At 35.7% G+C, this 15,456-nt stretch overlaps 1 long non-coding RNA gene across 3 annotated transcripts in view; it reads left to right on the forward strand.

The window, feature by feature from the left end:
- LOC123556268 (uncharacterized) overlaps positions 1 to 4,385 on the forward strand; it is a 55,979-nt gene extending 51,594 nt beyond the window's left edge. For 2 of the 3 annotated variants that reach the window (XR_008370844.1, XR_008370846.1), the window contains exons 8-9: positions 643 to 742; positions 3,402 to 4,385. This is a non-coding gene — a long non-coding RNA (uncharacterized LOC123556268). Of the gene's footprint in view, positions 1 to 642; positions 748 to 3,401 lie in introns of all 3 variants that reach the window. The other variant, XR_008370845.1, reaches the window with a different exon arrangement.
- The last annotated feature ends 11,071 nt before the right edge of the window (positions 4,386 to 15,456 follow it).

Here is a 15,456-nt window from a genome sequence, read left to right on the forward strand (position 1 = left end):
TGTTATAGTGGGTGCTTACAGAAAAGATACTGACTGAATGGCAAACAGAGCATCTTGATCAGACTGCACAGATCCATGCTGGTCGCAAATGCTCTATGTTGGTTTTCTCATGGTGCGGCTCAAATAAGCTTTCAAACAAGCTTTATTATATATACTCTGGCATATATCGCCTTACTACACAGAAATGCTTTAAAAAAGTGTTATTCTGAATAATTCCTGTTTGAAGCACTTGTTACAATAGATCTAGCACTATTTGTAAAGATGAAATAACATACTCACATTTGTGCATTTTTAAAGAGACCCCAACAGTGAATATGAAGATCACAATTTGACACAAAAGATGTTGAATTCCATGTGATACATGGAGAGATCAGCACAATCAGATAGAAAAAAATAACTTCTTGTAATTGCTAATTCCTGTTTAATAGTTTAAGGTGTACGGGGCCTATCTTCATGCATATTAACTTCAAATTTAGGTGTTAATCAAAAAGCTGTGTTTTGTTATTCTTTTTGAGAATGAAGGTAGAATTACAGGATATATTACAATGCTGAACAAAAAATAACATAGTACTTGAAAACATGTAAAACATGTGATGGTAAATCTTTTGTGAAAACTTGTAATTTTATAATATTTAATAACAGGTCTGTACAAGAGATCTTTGTGAGGATGATAGTGAAGATAATACAAGGATTCAGCACACCATATCAGTCCAACTGAAGGACAAAGTATCCATTGATGCAGGTAAGGTAAGCAGAAAATTACCTGTTTTACCTCACTGACAAAATTGTCCCCATGGCTGCAGAGCTAAAGCTATTCATGTGGAGTCAGCTTCATGTTTAGTCTGTTACATCTCTCAGCAAGCTCATGTCTCATTTATTACTCTTCACAAAGGAATGAAAGCTGAAATAGTTTGTCCTCCACCTCTGATATGTGGGGAAGTTGCCAGTTACTTGCGGAGAAATGGTTTATACTGTGAGTGTTCGGGTTTAACGTCTTTTTCAACAATTTTTTAGTCATATAAACGACGGTGTCTACTTGTAGGAGTGAGCACAATGCTCAACTTTATAGTGCTGCCTCACTGGAATATCACGCCGTAGACACATGGTATGATACCCCACCCAGTCACATTATACTGACACTGGGCTGACCGGTCCTAGCACTATCCCCTTAATGCTGAGCGCCAAGCGAGGAAGCTGCTAGTACCATTTTTTACGTCTTTGGTATGACGCGGCCAGGGATCGAACCTACGACCTCCCACGCTCGAAGCGATGGTTTATACTGGTACAGAATCTGGGAACACTGGTTAAATTAACTGCCCGCAACTATATAACTGAAATACTGTTGAAAAGTGGCGTTAAACCCAAAACAAATAAATAGAATAAATAAATTCAGTCTGCTAGTTATACCCCCACAAAACGAAGTTTGGGTATAGAGGATTGAGCTTGGCGGTCGGTCAGTCCGTTGGTTTTCATGGTTTCCGGATGATAACTCTTGAAAGGCTTGACAGATTTAAATAATTTTTTGTACACAGGTGTAACATAAGAAAATACAGGTCATGTTTGAATTTTGGACCAGTAGGTCAAAGGTTAAGGTCACAGTGACCCTGAACAGCTAAACAGTTTCCGGATGATAACTCATGATAGACTTGACCGATTTAAATAAATTTTAGTACACAGGTGTAACATTATGTAAAACAGGTCATGTTCTACTTTGAGGTCAGTAGGTCAAAGGTCAAGGTCACAGTGACTCAGAACAGTTTAATGGTTTCCGTATGATAACTTGAGAACAGGATCATAAATTTTTGTACACAGGTGTAACATGATTGAATACAGGTTAAGTTCGACTTTGAAGCTAGTAGGTCAAAGGTCAAGGTCAAAATAACACAAAACAGTTAAACTGTTTCCGGATGGTAACTTGAGAACGCTTGGGCCTAGGATCATGAAAATTGATAGGGAGGTTGGTCATGACCAGCAGATGACCTGTATTGATTTTGAGTTCCAAAGGTCAGAGTGACCCGGAACATTTAAACCTTTTTTGGACAATAACTTGAGAATACTTGGGCCGAGGATCTTGAAACTTCATAGGGAGGTTGATCATGACCAGCAGATGACCTCTATTGATTTTGAGGTCAGTAGGTAAAAGATCAAGCAAGTTCAGCTTTGACATTGGCTTAGTTCTGTGACAAGGCCATATTGTGGGGGTATAATTCATCACTCCTGTGACAACTCTAGTTTCTGCTATAAAGCTAAAGGGTTTAATATATGGAAATGCTGGTATACATGTCTATACCTCAAAAAATAAGCCCGCCTGCTTCGCTCAGTAGGGAAAGTGCAGATCTACGGGTCATGGGGAATGTCAGTTTGGTCCTCGGGCGAGGCCCTTGTTCTGTGACAAAGTGATAAAAAACAGTGTCTGAAATCATTTGTCCTCCACCTCTGATTTATGTGGGGAAGTTGGTAGTTACTTGCGGAGATTAGGTTTGTATTGGTACAGACTCCAGGAACACTGGTTAGGTTAAATGCCCACAGCTACATAACTGAAATAATGTTGAAAAATGGCGTTAAACCTAAAACAAATAAACAAATCCTCCAACAATCTGCCACCTGCCCACTTCCAAACCTCCATTCACCCAGAAGCAAATAATTTCCTCCTTTATTCCTTTAGGTCTAGAAACTGTTCTGGGATCCAATCATAGCAATCGCCCCTTCAGATCTATATCTTCCTAACTGCTTGGAAGATTTTCACAAAACTAACATCAGTTTTTTACCTCATTAAGACATAGTGCAGAGTGCAGAACCCATTTCACATGTCAAAGATCAAGGTCACAGTTTAAGGTAAAAGGTCAAGTAGCTTAAAACATGTCTGCTCCTTATCTTCTAAACTGTTGGCAAGATTTTCATAAAAGTAGCATCAGTTACTTGCCTCATGAAGATACCTTGCAGAGCACACAACAAAGGTTACTAGTTCCAAGGTCAAGGTCATATAGCTCAAAAGATCATATATCTTAAACTTGTGTCCAATCAGTATTTTCAAACCACTAGAATAAACTTCATAAAGATAGCATCAGTTGTTTACATCATGCAAAGGCTTAGGCCATAATCCAGGTTACTAGGTGAAGATCTCATTTGAAGGTCAAAGGTCATGATTTCACTTTCTCTGTATCTGTAGCTGTGTCTGAGTGTTTAAAATTCCTTTAGTGATAGCTCCAGTTTGAAATCTACTAAGTCTTGTCAGTATAGAAACTTTACACTTGAAATGCTGTTTCTTCAGGTAGAGAAGTATATTGGGTGTATTGCTTATTCCAGTGATAGCTCTAGTGACTCCTATACGTCTGTATTATTCACTGTCGAGCTAAGAGCTCTTTTTTCTCTTACTGATTAATATTGTTGCATTATTTCAGTTGCATCTTAGCTAAGAAGTTAACTTGGATCTGCTTCACAGGGAGTCATTGATGATCAACTAAGTAGTAGGATACAGTTTTCTGATCAGATGAAATCACTTTATCTTATCTGGCTGGAATTTAAAGAGCTGAGACTACCATCAGGAAAATCTACCATGTAGTAACACTAACCCAGAACATTGCTACTGAGTCTACCACACAGTAATGCTGACTAGAAAATTGCTATTGACTCTACCACACAGTAATGCTGACTAGGAAATTGCTATTGAGTCTACCACACAGTAATGCTGACTAGGAAATGGCTATTGAGTCTACCACACAGTAACACGAACCCAGAGCATTGCTACTATGTCTTCTATACAGTAACGTTTATTCAGAACATTGCTACTGAGTCTACCACACAGTAATGTGGACAAGGACATTGCTGTTATGAGTTTCCATGCAGTAACACTTGACTGGAGTAGTCCACACAGGAAAAACACACAGTAACATTGACTTAGGATGTTGCTACAGAGTATTCCACACTGTAATACTGACCCCAAAGTGTAGCTTTTCTATGGAAAATTCAGACAGATAACTGAAGTTACCTGTCAGTAGGGGCAATAAAATCTTTATTATCCGTTTATGTTAACACTCCTGATATTGAAGGCTCAGGACTCTGCTGAACACTGGAAAAAAAGCGGAGATAAACATGCAACTCACTGTGTGTGACATTAGCGCAAATTTTTTTTAAATGTGATCATGATATATAGACATTAAAATTATTTTAAGTAACATTCAAGTAATGGTCAAAGGTGGTAGTGAAAAGTCACTGAATGTGACATCAAAGTTTAGATGACTGAAAAAGAAAGACAGTTATACCTGCTGGTAAAAATCTATAAGATTAGATATTAAAATAATGTTTAAAAATGACAGTAGGTACAGTAAAATGTGAATGTGGTTTGATTGGTAATGTCAAATAATAAAGGGTAACTCATTGTTCAAGTGTATTTATATCATTTTGTTGAAACAGTTATCTAAAGAAACAAACTGGACCAACTATTTTGATCATTTTGGATTGGTTAGTAGTTGCATAATTTTCCCACAAGAGACCAAACAAGAGGGCCATGATGGCCCTATATCGCTCACCTGAGTAGAGTTGCTTGCTTGAACAAATTTCTTAGCTAAAGCTTTAAGATCTAGGCCTTCTGGTTTATTTTTAGCAAATTTATGAAGATTTCCCTATGCACAATCAAATAACCCTGGGGCTGGGTCAGTTTGACCCTGGGGGGTCAAGATTTGAACAAATTTTGTAGAGGTCCACTAGGCAATGCTACATGTCAAATATCTAAGCTCTAGGCCTTCTGGGGTGTTTTTTTAGAAAATTTTGAAGATTTTTCTATGTACAATCAAGTAACCCAATGGGGCGGAGCCAATTTGACCCCGGGGGTCATGATTTGAACAAATTTTGTAGAAGTCTACTAGGCAATGCTACATGTCAAATATCTAAGCTCTAGACCATCTGGGTGTTTTTTTAGAAAATTTTGAAGATTTTTCTATGTACAATCAAGTAACCCCATGGGGCGGAGCCAATTTGACCCCGGGGGTCAAGATTTGAACAAATTTTGTAGAAGTCTACTAGGCAATGCTAATTGTCAAATATCTAAGACCTAGGCCTTCTGGTTTATTTTTTGAAAATTTTTGAAGATTTTCATATGTAAAATCAAGTGACCCCTGGGGCGGGGTCATGATTTGAACAAATGTTGTAGAGGTCCACTAGGCCATGTTACATGTGAAATATCTAAGCTCTAGGCCTTCTGGTTTATTTTTAGAAAAATTTTGAAGATTTTCGTATGTACAATCAAGTGACCCCTAGGGCGGGGTCAATTTTGACCCCGGGGTCATGATTTGAACGACTTTAGTAGAGGTCCACTAGGCAATGCTACATGTCAAATATGTAAGCTCCAGGGCTTATGTTTTTTGAGAAGAAGATTTTTTAAGATTTTCCTATGTACAATCAAGTAACCCCTGGGGCGGGGTCAATTTTGACCCCGGGTTCATGATTTGAACAAACTTGGTAGAGGTCCACTAGGCAATGCTTCACACCATATATCTAAGTTCTGGTTTTTGAGAAGAAGATCTTTTAAGATTTTCCTATGTAAAATCAAGTGACCCCTGGGGCGGGGTCAATTTTTACCTGGGGGCCATGATTTAAACAAATTTTGTAGAGGTCTACTAGGCAATGCTACATGTCAAATATCTAAGCTCTAGGCCTTCTGGTTTATTTTTAGCAAATTTATGAAGATTTCCCTATGTAAAATCAAGTGACCCCTAGGGCGGGGTCAATTTTGACCCAGAGGTCATGATTTGAACAACTTTAGTAGAGGTCCACTAGGCAATGCTACATGTAGAGATGGTACCTAAGGCTACATATTCAATGACAACAACAACAAATCAGGTGCAAAACTGAAGTGCATATCGCTTATCTCACGCTTGCAATATTTTAACATATCACCGTACAGTAAACACGGGAACTTTTGACAGCGAAACTGGCTTCGTTATTTTGATGGATTAGCTAAAGAAAGGTGATTGTTACTTCTTTTTAAGTAACACACCCATTTTATTTATACTAAAGAACATCTGCATTATATTAACAAAAGTTTCTGTAACGGTAGATTCTGCAAGGTAAATGCGATTCCGCAATATGCAAATTAGGTACATTTGTAAACACAAGGTGCGTGTCATAAAAAGTGAAATAACTTCTTTCTGCACAGTTTTTGATATGGTTTTGGTGTGACCATCAGCTAGAATATACATTTTTATATCGCTCTGTTTTTAACTCATACATTTTGAGGCCTTGATTATTCTTGGCAAACGAATTTTGTAAAATGTTGAGGGATTTGATGTCGTAAAATTTTTATAGTCTATTTATATTTTTTCTCACGAAAAATGTTTTCTTTCCTGTGATCATACAATACCTGTAAATTATCGGCATTAATGAATAAAATTGTCTTTGAATAATTTCGTTTAAAAATAAAAGATAATGCTCAACTTTTTTGTTTGAATGATTATTCATAGATCTTGAAGTAAACTATATTTTTGGGAAACACATCCGAATCTATGCATACTTTGTTCACATAGCTAAATAGTCCTAGAAGATTTATCTGTCACTGGCTTCACTTTTCCAAGTAGGATCAATTTTTTCGGATTAAATATTGCCTTTCAGCATGAAAAATGAAGTATGAAAGTTAAACCATAATATAATTGAGGTACTCCAGTATTAAGTTTTCAGTAGAAATTAATATCAGGTGCAGTTTGAAATTTTAGATACCATCTATACTACATGTCAAATATCTAAGCTCTAGGGCTTCTGGTTTTTGAGAAGATTTTTTAAGATTTCCTATGTAAAATCAAGTGACCCTGGGGCGGGGTCAATTTTGACCCCGGGGTCATGATTTGTACAAATCTGGTAGAGGTCCACTAGGCAATGCTTCACACCAAATATCTAAGCTCTAGGGCTTCTGGTTTTTGAGAAGAAGATTTTTAAAGTTTTTCCTTTCGGTTGCCATGGCAACCAGAGTTCTCCATGGAATTCAATTCTTTGAACAATTTTGAAAGGGGGCCACCCAAGGATCATTCCTGTGAAGTTTGGTGTAATTCTGCCCAGTGGTTTTCAAGAAGAAGATTTTTTTACAAATTGTTGACGCACGACAGACAACAAGCGGTCACAATAGCTCACCTTGTCACTTTGTGACAGGTGAGCTAAAAATGTCTGCAATCTGCCTGAGTCACATTCACATGTATGTTGGCATTCATACTGTACAATATGCCCCGTCTACAGAATGTTTAAGCTTGAATAAGAAGAGTTATCCTACTCCCCACAGCTTCGGCATCACACTTTAAGTTTTTAGCTCGACTATTCATAGAATAGTAGAGCTATTGGACTCGCCCATGCGTCGGCATCCGCGTCCCGATTTGGTTAAGGTTTTGTATGTAAGCTGGTATCTCAGTAACCACTTGTGGGAATAGATTGAAACTTCACACACTTATTCACTTTGATAAACTGACTTACATTGCACAGGTTCCATAACTCTATTTTGCTTTTTTACAAAATTATGCCCCTTTTTCGACTTAGAAAGTTTTGGTTAAGGTTTTGTATGTAAGCTGGTATCTCAGTAACCACTTGTGGGAATGGATTGAAACTTCACACACTTATTCACTGTGATAAACTGACCTACATTGCACAGGTTCCGTAACTCTATTTTGCTTTTTTACAAAATTATGCCCCTTTTTCGACTTAGAAATTTTTGGTTAAGGTTTTGTATGTAAGCTAGTATCTCAGTACTTACTAATGGGAATGGATTGAAACTTCACATACTTGTTCACTGTCATGATCTGACATGCACTAAGCAAGTCCCATAACTCTACTCTTTTTTTTTTCAAAATTATGCCCCTTTTTCGACTTAGCAGTTTTTGGTTAAATTTTTGTATGTAATCTGATTCACTAATTGGAATGGATTGAAACTTCACACACTTGTTCACTGTCATGATATGACTACCTCTACTTTGCATTTTACAAAATTATGCCCTTTTTCAACTTTTGTATTCATTCAATTGACAAGGCTGTTGAATAGTTGAGCATTGCTGTCCTCCGACAGCTCTTGTTCATACCACACTGATTCTACCTTAAATCGTTAAATTCGGAGGTAAAAAATAGTTAAAAAAACACGAATCTTCAAATGGTTTTGGGCGTTTTTATTTGATTGAACAATGTTTTCAACAGTCAACATTCTGAAGTCACTAGTTGACCAAAACAGGCCCTAGATTTTGTACCAGAATATAAGAAATAAACACCCAGATACAGTGTAAGATACATTATATTGAATGATACACATTTCCCCAAGGCCAGAATTTTGTTTTTTGTGTTTTTCAAATGAAAGTTTCATAAGGAATGGCATAATTAACCATTCTATTAAAAAAAAATTGTAATAAAAGTAAAATATTTCATATTTGACAGATCTGATTAATGAATTTTTAAAACTTTCTACTTTCAATTTCTAAAAGTATGGATGTTTTTAAGAAAAAAACATCAATGCAATGATTTTATATCAAAATCAATCAAGACCGTGCATCCATTTATTGCAGTGCATATCTTGAAAGTAAATTTTTTAACTCTTGCAAACCTTGCAAATCTGATATAACATGACTGTCCCTAGCATAACGTATCTTAGGCTTTATGCAATGTTTCTTAAAATGTTTAAAGATAATTATTAATGTCTAATATGAAAAAAAAAACATAATCCAAAACCATTTATATAAAGTCAAATATTACTGGTTACAGCTTTTCTCTCATTTGTTTAAAATATTTATACATCTATCACCTTCAGTGACGCACATAAAAGCAAGAAAAAATGTGAACAATTTATTCAGAATTACATATTACATGTTCAGCTATGTTATTTAATGGTGGCTGAGTGGTTAAGGTCACTGACTTCAAATCACTTGCCCCTCATCGATGTGGGTTTGAGCCTCACTCGGGGCGTTGAATTTTTCATGTGAGGAAGCCATCCAGCTGGCTTACGGAAGGTCAGTGGTTCTACCCAGGTGCCCGCTCGTGATGAAATAATACACGGAGGGGCACCTGGGGTCTTCCTCCACCATTAAAAAGCTGGAAAGTCGCCATATGATCTATCATGTGTCGGTGCGATGTTAAATCCAAAAGAAAAGAAAAAATGTTACTTAATGTTGACGTAAAATGCACATAAGGTATGTTTAAATAAGGTACCTTATGCTGATAAAATAATTGATTAATTCACAACAAATACGTAAATTGATGTATGCCAATTAGGCACTTTAACAACATCTGGTTGACACATAATGGCGTTAGAAATATGAAAGAAGTATGTTACTTAAATGTCTCGAATATGTAGTGGGGGAGACATATCAATTTAGTGCTGTCTGTCACAAGTTTATCACCATTGGGGGGATTTATACCAAACTCCCAGAAGTGATCATTACCAAGCCTAGTTGTGCATATTGTTGGCTTTTTTGGGTTGATTGATTTTCAGCTGAGTTATGGTCCTTGGTTCATCAAATGTTATGATGTCTTGGCCACATTTAGTATTGAGCAGATTTCCACCAAACCTCACAGGAGTGATAAGTGCCAAGCATCATTAGGCAAATACTTGACATCTTCCAGTTGGATGATTTTTAGCTGGGTTATCATTGATTCATCCAGTTTTATGATGTTTTGGCCACTTCTTTTATATTATTGGGTGGAATTCCACCAATCCTTACAGGAGTTAACAGTACCAAGCTACATTATGCATACTGTCTGCATGTTCTGGTTCAGTGATTTTTCAGTGGAGTTATGGCCCTTGATTGGTCTATTTTATCTTGTCTGGGCAACTGCTCCAATACCAGAAGCGTATGTACACCAAACATCACATGAGAGATCATTGCCAAGCCTTGTTGTGCATATCATCAGTATGTTACAGTTTGGTGTTTTCCAGCATAGTTGTGGCCCTTGATTGGTCAAATCTTATGATGTTGTAGCCACTTCTCTTATATATTAGGGTGGATTTTAACCAAACCTTACAGGAATGATCACTACCAAGTCTTATGCATATCAGTGGCCGTTCCACTTCAGTGATTTTTAGCAGTTATAGCCCTTGATGTGGCATATTTCAAATTACTTGCTACATACATTTATGATGAATTTCAGTAAACCTCAAGTAATTAGTGTGAAGTATAGTTGTGCATATTATTGTCCTTTTCTGATTAAATTATTTTTCAGTACTTTGTAATCCTTAGGAAAAACATAACATCTATTTATCAATTTCATCCTTGCTTCTTTAATTTTCTATGCAGCCAGTTGTTAAAATGTCAAAGCAGAGTGATTTAAATACTTTGTAGACATGGTAAATTTTACACACAAAATAAAAAGACCATGAAGGGGTATTTTGTTCATCAAATTCAACAGTTACATGTAGAGCAGTGAGAAAATGTTGAGACTTTGGGTATAAACAGGATTTTCTGTGGTTTGGCCTAGTGACTAAACAAGTTTTTACCCTAGGTGAGCTAGCTTTGTAACTGACCTAGCTTTAGTTAGTAAAGAAATTTTAGATTTATTTATTTATTCTGTGGTTTGACCATGTGACATTGTTTATGGCCTTTCAAACTAAACCCATAGTGAGTAGATACAATGTTCATTCTGACAAGATTCCATGTGGATCTGGAAGAAAATGTGGCTTTTGGTGTATAAACTAGGTAGTTTTACACGTTCAATAAAACCGGAAGTGATGGCGTAACATCATTTTAAAATATCTGGAAAATGTAGAATAAAGCCTGGATTTGGCCTACGGAAATGAAAATCATTTTATGAAGTAATGGCAACCTGTGAATAAATTTCTTACAATTGCACTGTTACTATCTTTCTAAAGTAAAAGTATGATATTAGAACATGTGACATGTTAGATTCAAAATAATGTCTTAATTAAAATTAGCTTAAAATGTTGGGTTCACGCACTTTAATCATGGTTAAATATCTCAAAAGCAAGCACACGGACCTATAGATTTTATTTCATCATATTATAGACCATATGTTTATATAATATTATGACTGTGAGATGTTTGATTAAAATCTACATTGTAGAAAAATTTCTATTTGCAAAAATGTTATGAAAGTTGTGATTTTCCCATAGACTCCCATTATGAAAGATTGCGTGAGGTCCAAATTTTTCAAATCAGTCTAGCAAAAAAACAAAGCACACGACCCTATCTTTTTTAATTGCTGAATTTTCTAAGTATATTCTGAAGTTCTGAAAAATCAGGGTTTAATCAAATTCTACATTGTAGAAAAAAATTGTGTAACTACCTTAAAAAAAAAAGCTGTTCACAAAAATCTGTTTTAGCTCTGGTAGAGCCTAAATGTATGTTCGAAAAGAACCATTTCGAATAAAAGTCATCCTAAGGATACTACCAACAAAGTTTGATGAAGATGAAACAAGCTGTTCATAACATTACATTGATTTCAGCTTTTTTACACTAAAAAAGTGATGTCAAGTGGAACTATCTGAACAAACATGAAAAAGATCTTTTGAAGGATATTAGAGACCAAGTTTGATGAAGACATCAGTAAAAGTTTATTTTCCTATTTCAAGTTCTGTCAGTCCTTAAGGTGATGTCACTTTTTGAATTTCCGGTGAATAACAAAAAACAAAGAATATTCAGTTCTTTCCAAAAACTGTTATATTATGATTCAACCAAATAGTTTCAATTGTCTACCAGAAAGGAACAATTCTTATATCTCAATATTGCGATTTGGTACCTTTATAACAGACAGTAATCTAAAACAATAGACATTCATATGAGACGTGGATGAGCTCATCAAAACAATTTCAAGCACAAATATTAATGCGGAATGTAAAGTAAGTTACACACTACAATATCCGTCCAAGATACTTTCAAAAACAGTGCATTTGCAGAATAGAGAGATAAAAATAATTTTGACAGCTTGTGAAAACTAATGACAAATTTTGACAGGTATATGATGACTCATGACCTAATTAAAGAACACTGAATGACCAATACGGTTAAATGCTTGATGACAAGCATGACATGAATTTAGAAGAAAGGAAGAGAGAAAGTGAACTGAGGAAAGAAGCTAAGAGTAAAGCACAAGAGAAAGGTAATGAAAATTTTCACTTCCTGGTCAGAGGTCCCATGTGGGACAGGAAGATAGTGAAAGTAAAGAGAGCGGGCGGATACGAGGGCACGGAGGACAGCCTCGAGGCCGCATAGGTACAAAAAAAGGCGACCAGAAATATAATGTAAATAGGTTTGTTAATAGTTTTCCTGTTGGCAGTGGCTAGTGAACTGTCACCGGTGCAGCAGACCCGAGGTCTAGTGCACCGTCATTTTGTTATATATGAAATATAGCCTTTATGTAAAGTTTAATCAAAAGATATTTTCACCAGTAAAATGCAAGAACATAACTAAAAGAATGAAGTAAGATAAACCTCGACTTACCTGTTAATTTACCGTTTTACCTTAAAGCGCTGATCTCCGTTCTTCGGCAACAGTGGTATCCATCATTTACTAAGCTATTTCCGAATGACATAATGAATTTCATTGATTCTTTTTTTTAGTTATTGTCTGCATTTGGACATACACCCAACAAAATTCCTAATCGGTCAGTTTATATTTGTATTACTATTTTGTCAATAATGCAGGTAATTACATTACACGAAATTTCACATGCCGACATTTAAATAGGTACTGTTGCTAATCATTAATTTATTTTTGGTGACTCCTGGCCAAAGTAACCGTATTAGGCGTTTTGCCTAATATTGGATATTTTGCACGTGCAGTGCATGTGCACCAAAATGCACGTGTTCCTTTACAATTTTGGCAGTACTGACGAAAGTCCAACTAGAAAAACACATATTATGGTGAAATTGACACAAGAGCAATGAGATCGAGCTGTCGGAATGTTGCTAGCTGGGACACATTTACGGCGAGTGTGTTATTGTTTTTACAATTTCAATAGAATTTGATGCTATTCTGTTTTTAACTGTTACTTTGATGGTTATTTCCATGTGTAACCTTAATTCCTTTTACAAGAACCTTCACTCGTTGCTTATCTACCATCCGCGCTCTTTTTTTCAAAATTTAACCAAGTACGATTCATTGAAATGACCGATTTTGAATTTTGTTGTATAATTCCGACAGCCCGGGCGCGTTGCTCTTGTATCAATTTAGCGATGATATGCGTTTTTTAGTAGGACTTTCGTCAGTGATGCCAAAAGTGTTCATTAACACGTGCATATTGGTGCACATGCTATGCACGTGCAAAATATGCTAAATTGGCCAACACGCCTGAAGCGGTTACTTTGGCGGTAAGTCGGTTAAAATAAATCAATAATTAGCTGCAGTACCTATTGAGATGTCGGTATGTTAAATTTCGTGTAAATACTTGCATTATTAACAAAATAGTAATACAATAAAAACTGACCGATTAGGAATTTTGTTGAGTGTATACATGTATATGTATGTATATTAAAACTGAAATTCGATCTTAATTTCAGATGTATTATGTCAGTGACAATTGACAATTAACTCTTTATGAAAGATGAAATTCGGAAATGTTGACATCTGGCAAGCAAATATTTTATAATGTACATTTACGGTGAAAACTGTTATGGTTTCAATATTTGTTATATTTTTAATTAAAAAAGCTACATCTTACGAAATCTATGATAAAAACTTTGAAAAACAATAAATGGAGGTCTACAAATGTAGGCTTTGTTGGTAGCTTGTTAAAGTTATTAAATTTTAATAATTAGCTTGGGCATGATTGTCTTTTGTATCGGCAGCTCTGATCATGAGATAGTGAATCTAAAATTAAGTTCGGATTTCAATTTTGATGTATCCAGATACAGACAATAATTAATCTTAAATGGACATAAATATACTAGTATGCTATTTATGAAAATTAAAAATTAAACATTTCTTTCAATGAAACTCATTCTGTCAGAACTGAATGTTCTACTTAAGAAACATTCTGCCATAATAAACTTTCTATCAATAGACCATATCTGATAGCGGCACAATGTTTTAATCTGTATATCGGTAAATTAAAAGGTAATAAAATCTGTAAAAATATCCTATGGAAGCAAAGAATGCAACCAAGAAATATAATAACAGACTCGGTTTGATTGAGTCTGTTCATGAGAGGTAATGAAATGTGCAACACCTCTCACGCCCCCTAAGTCAAGGTTTATTTAAATTAGAATCATCTTACTTCCTTCTTCTTATAATGATCACACATATAACTGGTGACAATAAGTTATAATTATAATTCAAAGAAAAGCTATATTTCATATATAACAAAAATGACGGTGCACTAGACCTCAGGTCTGCTGCACCGGTGACGGTGCACTAGACCTCGGGTCTGCTGCACCGGTGACGGTTCACTAGCCACTGCCTTTCCTGTTTTGTTCTCAAATGTAGATACGTTAACTGCTGATAAATTCTGTGAATTGAAATTGAAAATTGTAGATATGAAGGAAGAACTGATGATTATTGCACTGCAAGAAGTGAAGCCTAAAAACTTCAGATATGAAAGATTGCTTGCTGAATATAATCTGGATGGGTATGAAATTGTGCATAAAAACCTTGAAAAAGGATCACCAGGAAGAGGACTACTTATTTATGTAAAAGATAACATAAAATACACCCAAGTTACCTTGAATACAGATTTCAATGAGTATCTGAGTATTGAAATAAACTTGAATCAAAATGATAAGCTACTGTTTTCTTCAGTGTACCGTAGCCCAAGCATGTCTGTTGATGAATGTAAAAAGCTTTGTAAAATGTTTCAGGAAATAAACACAATGAAATATACACATTGCATTACAGTCGGTGACTTGAATTTGCCAAGTATACAGTGGGAAGACCTGTCAACGGAATGTGGTCCTGGAGACTTCAGCTTCGAATTTATCGAGTGTGTCAGAGACTGTTTCTGGTACCAACACATCAACGAACCCACACGTGGAAGAGGTGATAATGAACCTTCACTGATTGATGTAGTGTTCAGTAATGAGGAAGGCATGGTGAAAGACATTGTTATTGAAAACCCACTCGGTAAGAGCGACCATTCGGTTATATCATTTAACTTTTGTGGCTATACACAACAAAGTGATGCAAAGGAAAGATTGGACTTTAGTAAAGCCAATTTCCAAGGAATGAGTAAAATGCTAGACTTGGATTGGAATGTGATCTTGCAAAATAAAACTGTAGATAGGCAATGGAAAGTGTTCACAGAATATTTGAATGCAGCTACAGGGAAATTTATACCATTGAAGAAAATTAGAACAAGCAAACCTAGCAAGAAAAATGGTATTCACCTGAATAGAAAGACATTGACAAAAATGAGAAGAAAGGAGCGATTGTGGAAGAAATACAGAGATAGTAAAGATGAAAGTGTTTATGAACAGTACAAGCGAGTCAGAAACCAAGTAAGAAAGCTGTCACGAGATGCTGTCAGAAAGTATGAAGAAGATATAGCACTGGC

The sequence above is a fragment of the Mercenaria mercenaria genome, chromosome 5 (genome assembly GCF_021730395.1).
Source record: "Mercenaria mercenaria strain notata chromosome 5, MADL_Memer_1, whole genome shotgun sequence".
Taxonomy (NCBI): domain Eukaryota; kingdom Metazoa; phylum Mollusca; class Bivalvia; order Venerida; family Veneridae; genus Mercenaria; species Mercenaria mercenaria.